The sequence below is a fragment of the Littorina saxatilis genome, linkage group LG2 (assembly GCF_037325665.1).
Source record: "Littorina saxatilis isolate snail1 linkage group LG2, US_GU_Lsax_2.0, whole genome shotgun sequence".
Classification (NCBI taxonomy): domain Eukaryota; kingdom Metazoa; phylum Mollusca; class Gastropoda; order Littorinimorpha; family Littorinidae; genus Littorina; species Littorina saxatilis.
The window spans coordinates 48,083,103-48,101,195 of record NC_090246.1 but is presented as its reverse complement, the minus strand read 5'-3'; the positions used below and the strand labels follow the sequence as shown (position 1 = coordinate 48,101,195).

The 18,093-nt window shown below is 40.5% G+C and overlaps 1 long non-coding RNA gene across 2 annotated transcripts; it reads right to left on the bottom strand.

Moving 5' to 3' along the window:
* Positions 1-9,248: 9,248 nt before the first annotated feature.
* On the bottom strand, positions 9,249-17,728 carry LOC138959099 (uncharacterized). 2 transcript variants are annotated; one of them, XR_011453618.1, is made up of 5 exons: positions 17,387-17,728; positions 15,631-15,699; positions 14,478-14,572; positions 12,052-12,222; positions 9,249-10,515 (listed from the first exon to the last, which is right to left on the bottom strand). It is a non-coding gene; the product is annotated as an uncharacterized lncRNA (long non-coding RNA). The 2 variants fall into 2 exon arrangements; XR_011453617.1 differs by having other exon boundaries at positions 17,491-17,725.
* Between the last annotated feature and the right edge of the window lie 365 nt (positions 17,729-18,093).

Genomic DNA, 18,093 nt, shown 5'->3' with positions numbered 1-18,093 from the left:
CTGTTCTGAGCACAACAGAAGGGCGCATGGTCTGGGCATATGGATGGTAAACACATCTCATGCACAAGTACAGGCCTGAAAGTGGCGAGTATTTTCAATTACTCGCCATGGCGAGTAAAAATCATGTAAATGGTGAGTAGAAATGTTAATCTACTCGCCACATGCGAGTAAAGTTGATAAAACAAATGGTTGTTTTTATGAGTAAAGTTTCAGTAAATTATGAGAAGTACATGTACTAGCAGTGCTTCATTTTGTGGACTTTCAGTGCTGAAGTATGATTGTGTGGATTGATCATTTTGTATTCTGTTATTCAGATTGCCACTTGCTTTCTTTTACATATATTTACAAGTTGGTGGCTGATTTGTGTGTGTTGCAGAACACAGGTCCATGAATAAAAGAACCCAGCTGGTATTCTTCATTCATGGAAAATGAAAGGAAATTTATCAGCCAGGATTCGCCACTCACTCTGCTAAGGGGGAACCCCGGTCAGCCCTACAGTGGATGAACAGCTTGGTCCTTGGAGGGAAAGGTAACTACTGCAGCACTTTAGAAGGGATCTATGTCGACCAACAGTGGCTGTATTCCCTGTATGTTAATTTCCTGTACATATACAGGGAATATACTTCCGTTAGACGCCATGGAGTTACTTCAAGCTTACGAGAGTGAAAGTGAAAGTGATTCAATGGACGAGAGTACCAGCGAGGAAAACATAATACCAGGCTGTTGGGGGTGGGGGTGCAGATGTTTCTTTTTGATAAACGGTTGAAGCATGTTTTGCTTGACTGGATGCCGCACGCGAATTCAGGATTTTAAATAGATTCTCCTATCTAACCGCAGTCACGCGCTTGGCGCAAGATTGTACGATATTATACTTCTCTACAGAAAATCCAACTGTATTCCCGGTACACAGGGAAAACACCTATGGCTATGGGGAATACACCTTCTTTTGGTCGACATAGACCCCTTCAACCTTACAATATGTGAATGTGTAGAATATTATGCTTTTGCTTAAAGCTTGTTACATATGACTAAGACAGAAATGTTAATCATTCCCTTGGTGCAAATCATAAAAAGAACAATAGTGATCTGATGTACTGTAGATCAATGAAGGAAAAGGTGTGTATGACCTAGAAGAAACTGGTTTTGAAAGTGCTGAGGATGGATGGAACATTGATGCAATATCATTTACTACATTGAACCTGGGTTTCAAACTGAAGTGCTTTTTTATGCTTCTTGTTGTTATATATATGGTCTCGATTGACTCCTGTGTTCAAGAGACTGTAAACAACCATAAACAATCTTGTGTTGTTGTTATGTGGTGGTGGTTTTGCTGTTGTCTAGCATCTACCCGTAATTGGCTTTATCAAATGCACCAGAAACGAGCATGAGTTTGTCGGATTAGTGAACTGTTTGAAAAACTTTAATGTATTTGTGGTTGACAGGTTGTTATTATTTCTATATTGTGTTCTTCTTTTTCTCAGGTGGGCTGTCTTCTGAAACATATGAATCGGGAGCGTCACATCTTTCTTCCTGAGACATCCCCTCTTGAAAATGGTGTGGCGTTTAGCTGAATGGAAACGTGGCAGTGTCCTGTTTTTCATAGCTTCGATGCGCGAAGTTGGGGATTTCAGCAGAGAATTTATTGATTGATTAATTAATTAGTTATTTAAGCTCACCTCACTCCTTAGTGCTATTTAGGGGGATGGGGGGGGGTGGTGGTGTTGGCCTGGATCTTGTTAGTGAACTTTCTTTCTGGCAACTCGCATCAGAAATTCCAGGTTTGCTTTCAAGGCAATAGACGGTTTTTGAAAATAATTCTGTTAGGATTATCAGCAGTCCGGAGGTGTAAAAATCCCTGCACTGCAGTCAGGTTTTTCAAAACATCTCGAGCACGCTCTACGCCTCTGACGGGCTGTATCCCACCATCGGGACAAACGACCAACTTGGATGTGTATGCCATGCGCACAATATGATACCCCTTGCCTTTAAAAATCAGCGGTCACGAGTTCATCAGAGTTCAGACTTTGTTGTGTAAAAGATAGCCGCTGTCAGCTAGCCATTCGTGGCTCAGGTGATTATATTTAATACAAATTTAAAAAAAGGTTTCTTGTGTAGCGCACGCCGCACAGCATACACATTACAGTCAGTCGCTTGTCCTGATCGCAGGATAGCGTGAAACATGCTCCGGGAGACTGCCAATAATCCTTACATAGTTATTTAAAGAAATTGTGTATTGGTACAGCATGTTATGCATGTACTAAGATAGCTATTTGTAAATATTTGGTAGATATTTATGGTGGTGTCCCGAATTGCTCCCTCCCAATTTGCCCCATCCCATATGGTCCCCAATTATTCTTGCATTTTGCTGTGAGTAACATAACCTGTGCAAAGGCATTTGTCTGAAGCGCATTTCCAAAAAGACCCCCCGCGGGTTAGGGGGAAGAATTTACCCGATGCTCCCCAGCATGTCGTAAGAGGCGACTAACGGATTCTGTTTCTCCTTTTACCCTTGTTAAGTGTTTCTTATATAGTCAATGTTTGTAAAGATTTTAGTCAAGCAGTATGTAAGAAATGTTAAGTCCTTTGTACTGGAAACTTGCATTCTCCCAGTAAGGTAGTATATTGTACTACGTTGCAAGCCCCTGGAGCAATTTTTTTATTAGTGCTTTTGTGAACAAGAAACAATTAACAAGTGGCTCTATCCCATCTCCCCCCCCCCCTTTCCCTGTCGCGATATAACCTTCGTTAAACACCAATTAAAGAAAGAATTTCCAAAAAGCATAGTTACCATTTGTTTTTTTAAATCTGAATCCGTGACTGTTGTTCTTGAATACTCTTTCGTTTAGGTTTCCAAAAATGCTGATTTAAAGGGGAAGGATAGTTGAAACTGTAACCGTTTACATTTTGCTCCCAGATTTGCAGTTGTTGTTTTTACTAGGAGTTTGGACGGGCTCGGTGTTCTTGTGGATAAGACATCGGCCTCCTATTCAGAAGGTCATGAGTCAAAATCGCGGCCGCCTAGTAGGTTAAAGGTGGAGAATTTTCTGATCTCCAAGGTCATTGCTTATGTGCAGACCTGCTAGTGCCTTATCCTCCTTCGTGTGTACACGCAAGCACAAGACCAAGTGCGCACGGAAAAGATCCTGTAACCCATGTCAGAGTTTGGTGGGTTATAGAAACACAAAAATACCCTGCATGCTTCCCCCGAAAGCGGCGTTTGGCTGCCTGAATGGTGGGGTAAAAACAGTCATACACGTAAAAATCCACTCGTGCAAATTTGTGAGTGAACGTGGGAGTTTCAGCCCATGAGCGAAGAAGAAGAAGAACTATGAGTTTTACTCTTTTAAAAAAATGATTTTCAAATTCGAAGATTGCCACAACAGTAGTCTATCTCATCCGACTTGAACCCTTCAGACTCCCTGTACACAGGGTTCGACACTAGCGGGGGCGGGGGGCGGAACGCCCCAGAGTTTTGTGTTCCGCCCCAAACATTGCCAAAGCTTGGGGCCCACTCCGCCCCAGGATAAATTCCAACAGTGACAAACCGAAAATTCTAATGCCAGAGCCAATCACTAAAAATCGCCAGTCAAAGTCGTCACTGAAATTTGCGTTACGATCAATGCCGCAGTCAAGAAAAAACAAACATTGAAATCGTCGAAGGACAATGCCGCAAGGGAAATAACTCCCAGATTGCGCTCTTTAGCGTGAGAGATAAGTATCGCCTTCAAATGCCAAACGCAAAATGTGGCGACACATCCCTGGTGTAAAAAGACATGGAAATGAAGATGAAGAACAGGGTGGAGAGAAACGAAAAAAGGAGACCGATGCAGCCAAAAGCGCGAAGCGCTGTCGTAATTTCAATGTCAAATGGTTGAAAGAATTTCCCTGGCTTCAGTACGATGAAGAAAAACAGACAATGCATTGCCGCACGTGAATACTGAGAGTGGGCCCCAGATTTTTGTTTTCCGCCCCAGCAATTTCCATCTCTGGGGCCAGTGTGGCCCCAGGCCAAATAAGTTAGTGTCGACCCCTGCTGTACATGTACTTGCAGTTTAAACTCATATTTTGTCTGAGAATAGTTTTCAAATGCAAAGTCCTTCAGAAAAACTGCGAGATAAAAATCTGGAGTGCTAATATCGTGTTGGTGTACCTACCACTCGGTGGCCGAGTGGTAACGCACTTGCGCTCGGAAGCGAGAGGTTGCGAGTTCGACCCTGGGTCAGGGCGTTAGCAATTTTCTGCCCCCTTTCCTAACCTAGGTGGTGGGTTCAAGTCTTTCGGATGAGACGAAAAACCGAGGTCCCTTCGTGTACACTACATTGGGGTGTGCACGTTAAAGATCCCACGATTGACAAAAGGGTCTTTCCTGGCAAAATTGTATAGGCATAGATAAATTTTCATAAAAATGTCCACCAAAATACCCGTGTGACTTGGAATAATAGGCCGTGAAAAACAGGATATGCGCCGAAATGGCTGCGATCTGCTGGCCGATGTGAATGCGTGATGTATTGTGTAAAACAATATTCCATCTCACACGGCATAAATAAATCCCTGTGCCTTGAATATGTGCGCGATATAAATTGCATAAAATAAAATTAAAATAAAATCCCTGAGCTTAGAACTGTACCCACAGAATACGCGCAATATAAGCCTCATATTGATTGGTATGTAAGAAATGTTAAAGTCCTTTGTACTGGAAACTTGCATTCTCCCAGTAAGGTAGTATATTGTACTACGTTGCAAGCCCCTGGAGCAATTTTTTGATTAGTGCTTTTGTGAACAAGAAACAATTAACAAGTGGCTCTATCCCATCCCCCATCCCCCCCCCCCCCCCCCCCCCCCCTCTTTCCCCGTTGCGATATAACCTTGAACGGTTGAAAACGACGTTAAACACCAAATATAGAAAGAAAGAATAATCTAGCCGGTTGAACAGCATTTGGTTGGAAAATGAAAGTCTTAACAAAGCTATCTTCTATTTGTGTGGGTTAATAAATAGGATTTAACATAACAATGTGGTACTGGTATGGGTTTTGTAAAGTGATTACTCAACTTCTGTGAATTGTACCTTCGTGGTGATCATGCTACACACTGGGTAATTCAACCACAGAAAATAATATTTCTTAATAATTTGGCCTTATAAATGTACTCCGTGACTGTATTTGTATATGGTGAAAAGGAGAAGATATAAAATTTGTGAAATAGGACTTCGTATTTGGTTTTGTCATAATGAATGTGTTGTTTCTCTGTGTGTGTGTGTGTGTGTGTGTGTGTGTGTGTGTGTGTGTGTGTGTGTGTGTGTGTGTGTGAGCATGCATGCGTGCTTGTGTGTGAGTGCACAATTGTGTGTGTGTATTAATCCAGCAGAAACAGCTTCTCTTCCATACATTTGAATCATTTATATTGATACCACATGGAGACTATTCTGAACACACAAGCGTGGTTTTCTCTCTACAGTGCTTTTCCTAAAGTTAAATATTGAATTTTTGAATTTAAAAGTTTTTGGCACACCACTTTAAGATAATGCTCAAGGAAAATAAATAGTCTTCTTTTTTCATTAACGCTTTTTCTCACAGTGATGTGTCAATATCTCAGACGCAAATCCAGAGTCATGCACCGTTTTATGCTTAGGAAGCGCACTACACTCACTGTTAGAAACATGCATACCAATCAATCAATTGAGCAAAAATGAATGATAAGATTCGATTATATTCTTCTTTTTGTGCACAGGCGGTTATATATATACAAACGTGCATAGTGTCAAAAGAAATCACACACACACACACACACACACACACTGAAAGTATGAAGAAGCCCCTCCAACTTGTGGTTGAGTTTGACTGCATTACCTTGAGGAGACTGACGACACTTCACAATGGAAAAAAAATAACTTTTACATTTCAGTGATTTGTTTTAAGTACAAAAGTACAAGTGAAAGTAGAAATAAATTAACGTGACACTATCCCGTAATCACATATCAGGGTCAACTATAATCAGTCCATTGGTTTACAAAACTTTATTCAATTTGTTATCATGACAGAAACAATGCATTGTTTTTTTAAGATAACTCAAGCATAAATGCTTATTTTAAGTCATCCTGGTTTGTACATAACAAAGTTTAGCATGATGGCGGACTAGATACATTTACTCATTTCAGACAACGAAAACAAACAGACAAACCTGATGCGCAAGCAATCAAAAAAGGGAGGGGGTGGTAGTACAGAACTTGGTGGGGGTAAAAACAAGAAACAAAAAGAAATGGGGTACGAGAGAACAGAATTCACCATAAGGGGGAAAAAAAGGACGACGAAGACTTGGAGCGCCAGAAATGTTGGAAGAGTGGGTCACGTCACAATAATATTAAATGCACAGAAGACACACACGCAAAGTTAATAGCCTACATTTTGTGATCGGCGAAAATGGCACTAAATTACATAACGATTGGGCCATAATCGATAAGTCGAAACAAGGACACAAAACACGAGAGAAATTACGAAGAACAATTGGTTAGGCAGCATTTGTCTCATGACAGTGTCAAATGAACATTATGAATAAAATGTAGAGGCTCATGTACGGAACATGCCTGTTTGTCTTAATAAATTCTTGTACAGTTATGAATATGGTCTGATTGACATTCCGGGAATATTGCGGGATGCCTTTCAATAATATTTCAATAAACTTATAATCAGTTATCAATTGACAATAATCGTACATCTCTACACAAGGGTCAATGCAACAAATAGTGCTCAGCAGTCTCCCTTGGGTAACCGCACTCACATTTGGGGCAATCCTTGAGGTGCCGCTGACATAATATGCTGTTTTTATATGTTATACTCTTACTTTCTCCCAAGCGCAAGACAAATTCTTCTATGAAAATTGAAGCCAATAAAATTTGAGTTGAGTTGAGTTGAGATAAATCAAAATTCAAATCACTCATACCAATAGGCCCTACGCAGTCTGCAATTATGGACTTTTTCAAATCTATCTCCAAAATAATAATGACATGGTACTTTAAAATCAACGTTGATTCCAGTAAAGTAATTGACTGACAATTAAGGTTGTATGTGGGGTGCCTAAAATTTGAACTTTTCTTATTCCCGAATATTTTTTGTGGGCGCAGAAGCACGGGGCAAATGGTATTGTTTTTTTTCTGGAGGGGGATCAGACAATATAAAACCAATTAGAGGCCGAGTTGCCTGACAGAAAGGCCAATTCCAGCCCCAGTCCATGCCGGTTACATGTAATTAGCTATGCACACATTTGAGATCGATACCCAACTTTGAATTACTGAGCATCAGTTCTTTGCGTTATTTTAATTTTCTTGTTTTTCTTTAAAATAAAAAAGGGAATGGTTTTATTGATGTCATTTTATTATGTCATTATCTAGTCAGCATAAATGACTTTTATGGATACAGGAGAAAGTGTTAAAATGTGAAGATTTCAAGTGTGGTTTGTGGTCATCTGCTCAGTTGACCACTTAAAATGTTGTTTCATTTGATGATACGTTTTGTTTGGTGTTCCCGCTTGAATGTGACAGTAAGTTGTACAATGTTACTGTGGGTGTGTGTGTGTGTGTGTGTGTGTGTGTGTGTGTGTGCGTGCGTGAGTGTGTTTGTGTGTGTTGGTGTGTGTGTGTGTTTGGTAACCGGCTTTGTACAGCGGGACCACCTTATTTTGTCATGTATTTTTATTCATTCTGGAGCTTTATTAAATAAACTGCCCATTTCAATCACAACTCTGGTCTGGTCTTATTGTCAGTGTTGCATAAATGATTGATGTGAGATTGTGAACATACAAAGAAAAGAGAAAGAAACATTCTGTGTCGAAATATCTTGACTAAAAATCAGGCGGAAGACTACACCTGTTGCATTTCCTATTATGCTCAGGCAATTATAACTGAGGGCGGAAGCGACAATGATTCGTTTTCCCCCCAGATAACATTAATTTGTAGAGACGGAAAAGGAACACGCACATTCTGGAACTGATTTGTGTAAATAACTGAGAGGGTGTTTTGTCTGTTTTGTGAAACGGTCCTCACACATTTGCAAAGTTCCACAGTTAGGCAGCTGAATTAAAGCATTACATAATGCATAGTGTAAACTCTAGGCCTACTTCAAGGTCTTATTACTTCAAGATGCATACACGTGCTGTTGTATCTGTTGGTGCTTGCCGGACACCAGTGCTGATTAAAATGGCTTAGATTGTTACTAATTTGAAACTACAGTATGTCCTTTTACGTGTTGTGACAATTTTGTTGGTACCGATGATTTATAAAAAGACTTTTATCACAGGTTTATTTCGTATCAAACATTTATACTTACTTTCAAGTTCGAGTATACCTTTACTTCCACGAGGAGAGTCTCTCTGTGTGCGCGCGCGCGCGCGTGTGTGTTTGTGTGTGTGCGCGCGCGCTTAAAGATTCTTGATTTTGGAACATAAGCAGTTTATCTGTCAGGGAGTTGTGTGTGTTTTCATGGCTGCGTGTTCTTTTCCCTCTCATTCTTCCTCTCGGCAGTCCGGCTTCAGAGTCATTTTGTTCCTCCAGGCTCAAAGCAGAAAGCAGCAATGTTTTAAAACATTCAAAAACAAGGATTGTATGTGAGTGTGAGTCATAATTTTCTTTTAAGAACCGAATCATAGCACCACAAGGTTCAAATATGTGCACAAAGCAAAAATAGTGCAAAGCAAAAATTAGGAAAGCAGCATATGGCCATGACTGGAGACACTGCTTTTTGTATCGATTATTCTGCAGACGTCACACTCTGGAGAAAATAAAACATGACAGAACTCAGTACTGATGTTCTCTGTAAACCATGATTTACATCTTTTACCTTATTCCATACGACATTGTGAGTTTTGCCGTTGTTTTCCTGATAATAAGTCTCGTACTTAGGCACTGTTTGTTTTTCCTCAGTTAATATTCAGAATTTTGCCATGTTTGTTTTGTTGTTGTTGTTGTGCTTGTTTAATTTAGGTTTGTTGTTGTTTAAAACACTCAAACATACGCACACATCACACGCACACTTTTACTTTTTAAGTTATAATAAGTATTGCATTCAACCACTGTTTTTTTCTCCTCAGTTGATATTCTGATTTTTGCCAGTTTTTGTGTAATTTGTTTTTGTTGTGCTTGTTTGATTTAGGTTTGGTGTTGTTTGTCGTTGTTGTTTGTTTAACACACACTCAAACACACACTCACACACACACACCACCACCACCACCACCACCACCACCACAAGAATAGGTTTACACTCACTTTTTCCTCCACGTTTTAATTTTGGCAATATCATTAACCCAGGATTGCAAAGCAGGGATCATTTGTCAATTTCATAACAACGTACATACAATTTCAGCTGGTTACTGCAATAAAATGTGCATCATCACAGGTTTCTGCTGGAATGACAGTGTCTTATGTGTCAACACAAAATACACACACACAAAATGGGTGTGGTGCTGCATGCCCCATAATAGATCCTAACTTCACCCTCTAAACCTCCCTGCAGATGCATGTTCTGTGCACAAAAATAGCCTTTTAAAATATGCAGTATACAAAATAAAAATGCAGACGACATTTCTACATTTGATGGGGGAGTTGTCCTGTATTAGAATTATTTATCAAATAATTAAAGTTAACCAAAGTATATGTAATAAAACCAAGGAGTCCTCTGTTAAGTAGCTCAACACAATGATCGCAGCCCAGGGTGCTAACACAGTTAGGGTATGTTGTTCAAGACTTGGAAGGTCAAGGTTTTAAAGTATGCTTCAGTAACAGAATCTTATAACAAAGCTAAAACATTTACCACTGAAGCAAAACCATCTCTGAACAATTCAAAATTGTCACACGTACTAGTTTTACATTTTAAGGATCTTGCCAAGTGCATATCTTTTTATTGTGAAAAATTTGTATTGCAAACAAAAGAAAACACAATGTCTTGTGATCTGTAAATGTTCTTGATACTTAATACATTACAGGGAACCTTATAAATTGTTCAAGTGAAGTACTGTACAGCCTATTTAGCTTGTTCGTTTTCTCCCTTCAAGGTAATTTTGTCTCAACAATCATGTTATCTGCTACAAGTCTATAAACTGCTGTAAACCTTTCTGCCCTTAAAGTAGATTCATGCCCTTCTGTGTGGGCACCTTCTTCTTCTTCCTCTTCAGTGTTCAGTGTTTGCATTTGGATGTGTGCTCTCTGGCCAAGTCTTGTTGCACAGGGGTGGCAAGGAAAGGCCACCCTCTCAGAACGTGTTGCAGAGTCTGTTCTTCCTACCCTAGCCACAGTCCGCTGTAGGTGCAAAACCTATCCTTTTGAGGTGTACCTTCAGACAGCAGTGTCCTGTGCGAAGGCGGAAGATGGCTCTCTGTTCTGTGTGAGTAAAATGGGGATATGGTCTTGAATGAGCTGGTATCTGTCTGTCTTTTTGTTGTTGATATAGACATCAAAGAAGCTCCAGCACCAGCCAAGTGTTGACTGTTTTCTTTATGCGTAACCTAGTCCTGGCAGCAGCTGTTGTCCATCTGTAAACAAGCAAGATCATTATCATAATATATTGATGGTGTATATGTTTTACCAGAAAGAAGAGTAAAATACCACTTAATTTTTGTTTTAGTAATGAGGCATACATGCAGTTGAACAATCATATCTTGTGATATCTGCCCTCTGAAAAAAACCTACTATTCAAAATGTACTTTTACATCTTGTTTTTTTAACTTAGGCTTTTGAAGATCCACATTTACCACCCAAAAGGAGCCTGGCGATACTGGCATGCTTTAATTAAGATGACGTGTTACTCAGAAATAGTGCTTTTAGTTATGCGCTATAGAAATCTCCTTAATAAATAAATAAATACTGGTGGTGGTTCACTGCAAAGCATAACCTGATATGATTTCTTCATAGCACCTGACTGGAAATGAAGTTTCATACAATAAAAACTATACTGCGCCAGATTTACAGCAGTTCTGTTGAATTCACACAGTCAGAAAATTTCAAGGCTGTCCTCAACATTCTATGCTCACACACGACTTGACTTCACTTAGGAAGGTTATGTGATGCTTAAATCATCTGTCTTGCCACTATTTCATCACAAGTAACCACTGTGTTTATTGCTGGTATGTGCCGGAGTGGAGGGATAGTCTTACCCCATGTAAAAAAAATAAATAAATAAAAAAAAGCCTGGCAGGTGATCTGAGATGCCTTTAATAACACAAAGCTGCCTCTGTAAACAATTCTGCTTTTACACATGCTATCCCTTAACTTGGATTCATACCAAAAATCAAGCCTAGCTTCATAGGAAACAGAATGTTACTTCAGCATTTAGAATTATGATCTTATTTCATGTACACGCCTTGGCAAATCTGACTCGATCACTACAGCAAGAAGTCAGTGTGTTGATTGTTCATATGTGACCAAGTTGAGGGATGAGCTTATCCTATGTTAAAGCCTGGCCTGAACTGAGACGGCGAAGAGAAGTAGTGTGCCTTTAATGACACAATGCTTTCTTTGTAAGCAATAGATTCAACATCTCAGATCTGGTCAGGCCTATACAAATGCCATCCCTCAACTTGGTTCATACAAAAATCATGTGCCTGGCTAGAGAGTGGGGATTTGTTGTTCTCTTTTTCGAAATCCAAAATAAGCAAAATCAGGTCTTAAAAAGGAGCAAGTCTTAAATTTAAAATGGGAGTGAATTTACAGATGTTATGAACAAGAAGTCTGCGTAAACAGGGTCATTAATAGGAAGGAGTCTTAGATTGGGGTGTCTTAAAAGGGGCAGGGGTGGGGTGGTGTGTGTGTGTGTGTGTGGGGGGGGGAGTCCACAGTAATGACCATAAAATAATCAAAATAATACTATTAGTCATCTTATTCTCTACCAAATTTCTAGAGGTCAAGACAATGATACAGATTTTTTACTTGTGTCACTGTTAGTGTCATTCTATGAATAACAGACCAATAGAAAGAGAGAGAAAGAGAGCTCTGTGGTTTTTTTTTTACCTGAAATAAGTGAACTTTGAAGTGCATTCATAATTAAAGCCCAATCATGTGGTTTAACCTACCTAGTCTTGAAAAGCCTGTCCGAGGAAACAGAACAAGCACCCTTCCGCAGACCTTCCTAACTGGAGAGTCTTGGTTGTAACCGCACACTTTCTAAAGTAGTCCATAAGCAGTTCCATGTGCCTATGTTTTCACTGGAACCAGCTCCTTTGTGTACCTGTGATCTGGATGAGCTGCAACACATAAAATTTTCATATGAACACTATGTCATAAGTACACCAGTTAGCATACATCAAACACTGAGGAGCATCACAAGATATGTTCTAAGGAGGTAACAACTATTGTCACAAAGTGTTTATGATACAGCCACAGGCACATGGCACTGAGTGGTCAATTGGTGAGGGGAGTGGGGGGGGGGGGGGGGGCAGAAGTTCTGCTCAGTCTTGTCTACTGATACAACACTTTGTGGTGGTGTAAGGCAGGGAATCACACCCCAACCACTGGCCCACGCCCACCTGGTGTCGAGTGCCTGAGGATACATCAGTCCCAGTCATGGCTGGCCCCCGGTTTGACCAGACAACTGCCATGTATGGGTACATTTACTTTACAGTACAGATTAGTTTTCAATAGCAATGACATCATGGACGCACACCTGCCCAACACTGACACTGACAGCAAAATCAGCGACCAAACGTGATAAAGAGTAACTAATCGTCACAAACATCAAAATGCTTTGCATTAATTTTCTTGAAGAGGTCATTCTTAACCAGATAATCATTTCTAGGCAATTGAAGATTATTATTCCACCTACAGGCTATCACTCCTATGGCTGTTACTTGTAACACATTTCATTTCTTAAAATATGTTTTGTAAAGTACATAGATTTCACTAAAAGGCACATTCCTTCTCATGAAAACAATTTGGCTCACCGTCTCAGATCTGGTAGGGCTTTAAAATGGGATAAGACATGATCTCCAGGGGTCGACACTAACTTATTTGGCCTGGGGCCACACTGGCCCCAGAGATGGAAATTGCTGGGGCGGAAAACAAAAATCTGGGGCCCACTCTCAGTATTCACGTGCGGCAATGCATTGTCTGTTTTTCTTCATCGTACTGAAGCCAGGGAAATTCTTTCAACCATTTGACATTGAAATTACGACAGCGCTTTGCGCTTTTGGCTGCATCGGTCTCCTTTTTTCGTTTCTCTCCACCCTGTTCTTCATCTTCATTTCCATGTCTTTTTACACCAGGGATGTGTCGCCACATTTTGCGTTTGGCATTTGAAGGCGATACTTATCTCTCACGCTAAAGAGCGCAATCTGGGAGTTATTTCCCTTACGACATTGTCCTTCGACGATTTGAATGTGTTTTTTCTTGACTGCGGCATTGATCGTAACGCAAATTTCAGTGACGACTTTGACTGGCGATTTTTAGTGATTGGCTCTGCTGGCATTAGAATTTTCGGTTTGTCATTGTTGGAATTTATCCTTGGGCGGAGTGGGCCCCAAGCTTTGGCAATGTTTGGGGCGGAACACAAAACTCTGGGGCGTTCCGCCCCCCGCCCCCGCTAGTGTCGAACCCTGATCTCTTAACTTGTTCACATACCCCAAAAAGTGCGATTGTGTTATGAATAAATGCTGTAAAAGCTACCTGTACTAGTTCATTAAAAAAACAAATCACAAAATGTCACTTCACCACAGCATCATGCAAACAGTGTGTTTATTTCTGGTATGTGTCTAAAGGCGGAGACAGACGCACAACACAAAACCCTGTTTTCGACAAAAACACCATCTCAAAACGTCGGGGAAACACATGTTTTTAAAGAGGGGATGTCACATGCGAAACACACAGATGAAGCGCGGTGCGTGTTTTCACAGAAATATCGGTCAGTGTCAGCTTGACCCGTCCAGCTATCGCCCTGTGTTTGAGTTTGTAAACAACACGGCTGGCAGTGCCCACTGATACGGTCAGTGTCCACTGATACGGTCAGTGTCCACTGATACGGTCAGTGTCAGCTTGACCCGTTCAGCTACCGCGCTGTGTTTGGGTTTGTAAACAACACGGCTGGCAGCGCCCACTGATATTATTGCCTCTCTTCAATCGTGACAGGATCCATAGACTCTAGTTAGGATTCATGGGTCCGATACTACCCTGAATCGGTACCACATCTGAGTCTGCCATTTTTTTCTATCTCCGTGGTGCCGGAAACCGAGTCACTTGAGTTGATCGTCCGCGTTCATTGGCTGACTACCAAAACGTGTTTTTAGATTTTAGAGCATGCTCTAAAACCCAAAACACAATGCAAAAACACGAAACAGTGTTTTCTGAAACGCGTTTTGGGGGATGTCACATGGGAAACACGCTGTTTTGTGTTTGTTTTGAAAGGAAACACTGTTTTGTGTTGTGCGTCTGACATGGCCTTAACACAGACACACACACACCATACACACATACACCAAAGCAACACAAAAGCCGAAAACATGCCTACCATCTAAATGAGGATATCCAGTTCCAACTGTCTTCTGCCAATATAACACTGCCAGAGACACCATGGTGTAGAAAGTCAGTTTAAAGAGAGACTACCTGGAAGAAAATATACTGTAATAATAATAAAACACCCAGTGCAATAGACATACTTTCTCGTTAAAGGCTTACTTTGCTATGTAAAACATTTTGCTTCACAATCACAGTCTCAGATCTTGTCAGGCTTTTACTTGGGATAAGATCATCCCTCTACTTGGACGCATACCAACATAGATCAGCTTGAATGTTTGTGAAAATATCCCATATTTTGAGTTAACTCACCACAGCAAGATGGTATGTGGCCAAGATGAGGGATTCCATGTTAAAGCATAGCCATATAATATCTGAGACAGTGACCCACACTATAGTGACAAGGCAAGTGTGCCTTTAAATTGTAAACTGTTATATATGTGCATTTTGACTTCTTCATAAATTATAACCCTGATGCAGGCAGTCATCAGTAGTGGTTTAGTACCTAGAACGAGAAAAGAATGAACTTGCAAGAAAGAAACTGAGTCAAAATCAAAATACCCTTTTGAATTACAAACTAGATTCCACGGGGCAGACAGGGTTTGAGGTTAGAAAGCTCTGAAATAACTCTGCTATTTGAAATTGACTAATAGTATTAACTTATAACGTCATACATGATACAAACAAATGAACTAAGGCCTTTGAAGATCCATATCCAATCCTGCTACACAAAGGCACAAGCAGAGGTTGAAATTGCCAGGGTCATTTTCCATCCCCATGTAGCCTGGATTTAATTACTGGCATGTTTTTTTTAAAGAGGTGTGTCACTCAGAATGACTGGAGATGGTTCATTCAATGCACAGCATAATATACCATTGATTTCTTCATGCCATCTGATTTGCCGGTGAATTCACAGGGCGAGAACAATTCAAGACTGGCCTCAACATTTTATGCTGACTGTAAATTGTAATTATATAATATATCCACCCTAGCTAACTGGTACACTAATCACTTGCTCTGGCGGACTTCTTTTTCCAACATCATAAATCTGTTATTTGTACTTTAGCCTTTTGTGGTAAAATATTCTCATTACCAGTTGCACTCACAATCTATTGCTAGTGTATTTTGGAAATGATCAAAAGCCTTACTTGTGTTCTATAACAGCACCATGTCACTGTTGCGGGAAGAATGAGGCAGGGCTTGGTAATAACTGAGACCTGCAAGTAAACAAAACATATTTAGAATCTCATCATGTGTTATTTTGTTATATAATAATATCTATGTCATGAGGTCTTACATTGCAATAACAAACACACGCATAACTTAACTTAGCAAGGTGTTCTATGTGTTAAGAATAAGAGTAATTGTTTAATGAATTAACGCTGAAGAAGCTACTAGTTGCTTAAACAAATTCATAGCAAAATGTCACTTGATCACCACATCAAGCACACTGTATGTTCATTTCTGGTATGTATGCAAGTGGAGGGATGATCTTGTTCCATGTAAAATCCTAGCTCAGCTGATCTCTCTCAACTTGGATTCATACCACACATTAGGAGCCTGGCTGTTTCTGTTCAGTGGGCATTTCTCCATTTGTTTTATTTGAATGCATTTCTTAAAAAGAACACTTCCTCTGCACAGCAAGCAGTCAGGATGTTATATGAAGTCTTATATCGCGCGCGTATCTCCAGACTCGGACTCAAGGCGCAGGGATTTATTTATGCCGTGTAAGATGGAATTTTTTTTACACAATACATCACGCATTCACATCGACCAGCAGATCGCAGCCATTTCGGCGCATATCCTACTTTTTACGGCCTATTATTCCAAGTCACAAGGGTATTTTGGGTGGTCATTTTTATCTTTGCCTATACAATTTTGCCAGGAAAGACCCTTTTGTCAATCATGGGATCTTTAACGTGCACACCCCAATGTAGTGTACACGAAGGGACCTCGGTTTTTCTTCTCATCCGAAAGACTAGCACTTGAACCCACCACCTAGGTTAGGAAAGGGGGGAGAAAATTGCTAACGCCCTGACCCAGGGTCGAAATCGCAACCTCTCGCTTCTGAGCGCAAGTGCGTTACCACCCGACCACCCAGTCCTTTTTGTTCCAAATCAAACGTTGTTTTGCTCCAACCAAGACTGCAGATCTTGGCAAACATGTGGCATAAAAACTAGATTTGATGACCTTACCCGTACTCACCCTGAAAAGTGCCGATCTAGATTTTGCTATTTTAACAGAGGGGACAGAGGTTGTACCTCTCCTCATGCAGACACCGCATAACAAATATATACATGTATGTGTAACAAATCCAGTTGCAACACTGTAGTTTCATGGCTTAATTTCATTGACTGATTGAGTCAGCAGTAGTGAGTACTACATGTCATTATGATCATACCAGTATTAGTGAGTATTACAATTGGAGCAATCTGCAGAATTGTTACCAATACATCATCATAACAGGAATTCCTCAGTGCATGAGACATTGGTGTGTAGACATTTATATGTAGATCTTTAAAACATTCAATGAGTCATGGGACTAAAAACTGCTAAAGCCTTATGTGGCAACATCACAAACAAAATTAACCAACCCCAAATTATGTCAACCTCATGGCCCTTGTACTTGTAGACTTTCAAGTTGTACTGTTGTACTAGCCAACAGACATAACAAGGAACTTAGCTCAGTAGGTGTTGATTGCTCTGCGTCATTATCAATATCATGATGCTGAGAGTCGAAATGCAGTTCAAACATTTGCAGTTTGAAATTGAATGAAAAAAAAAAAGTAATTTGTAAATTGTATGGTCATGGTGTAGAAGTTTTGAACTTTAGCGTTGTAAATTCATTGCTCCGAATCAACTGCAATCTAACCCTCCGATTTATGTCCTAAGTCATTTACATACCTTTGGAATTTTAAGGAATGGGTATAACGTCCTTTCATCTAATGATCTAGTCTACTTTGGGATTTTGCCCAGTCGCCGTCACCGTCTCCCAGTCCTTGACCTACTTGGAGTCCTTGCTGGGTTGAATCGGCTGAGGAGCGAACCCATGACGACTCGCAACGCGAGGAACCAGAAGAGGAATCTAGGTTTATTTTGCGTGTTTTGGGCCTGCCGACCCTACTTGTACTGTAGTCGATCCACAACCGGCACGAAGCTTCTTTTCGCAGGGCGAAACCGCCCCACTCGTGACTTCATCCGATGTCCGCCATGTTTCAAGTGACAAAAAAGTAGAAACGATCTAACAAATAACTTTCATTTCAAGCACAGTCAAAAAAAAAATTTAAAAAGTACAAAAGAAGGGGTGGAGAAAATGGCATTATCTAGACAGATTCAACTCGGATAAACTAAGAGGGACTTATAACTACTGAAGATTGAGAGCACAGCGGACGTCCTGTAAATTCCCGATCCATTTTTTCCCCTTCCCATTTCGGTATACTGTTCTCTGCTTGTAACGCTACGCAACAGGATAAGAGATATCCTGAGGGTATAAGTGATACTCCCACATACGTTGCACAAGCATAATTTGACGTTACCTTATATACGGTCCAACCGGTGTGCAATGGGTGGAGAGAGAGAGAGAGAGAGAGAGAGAGAGAGAGAGAGAGATT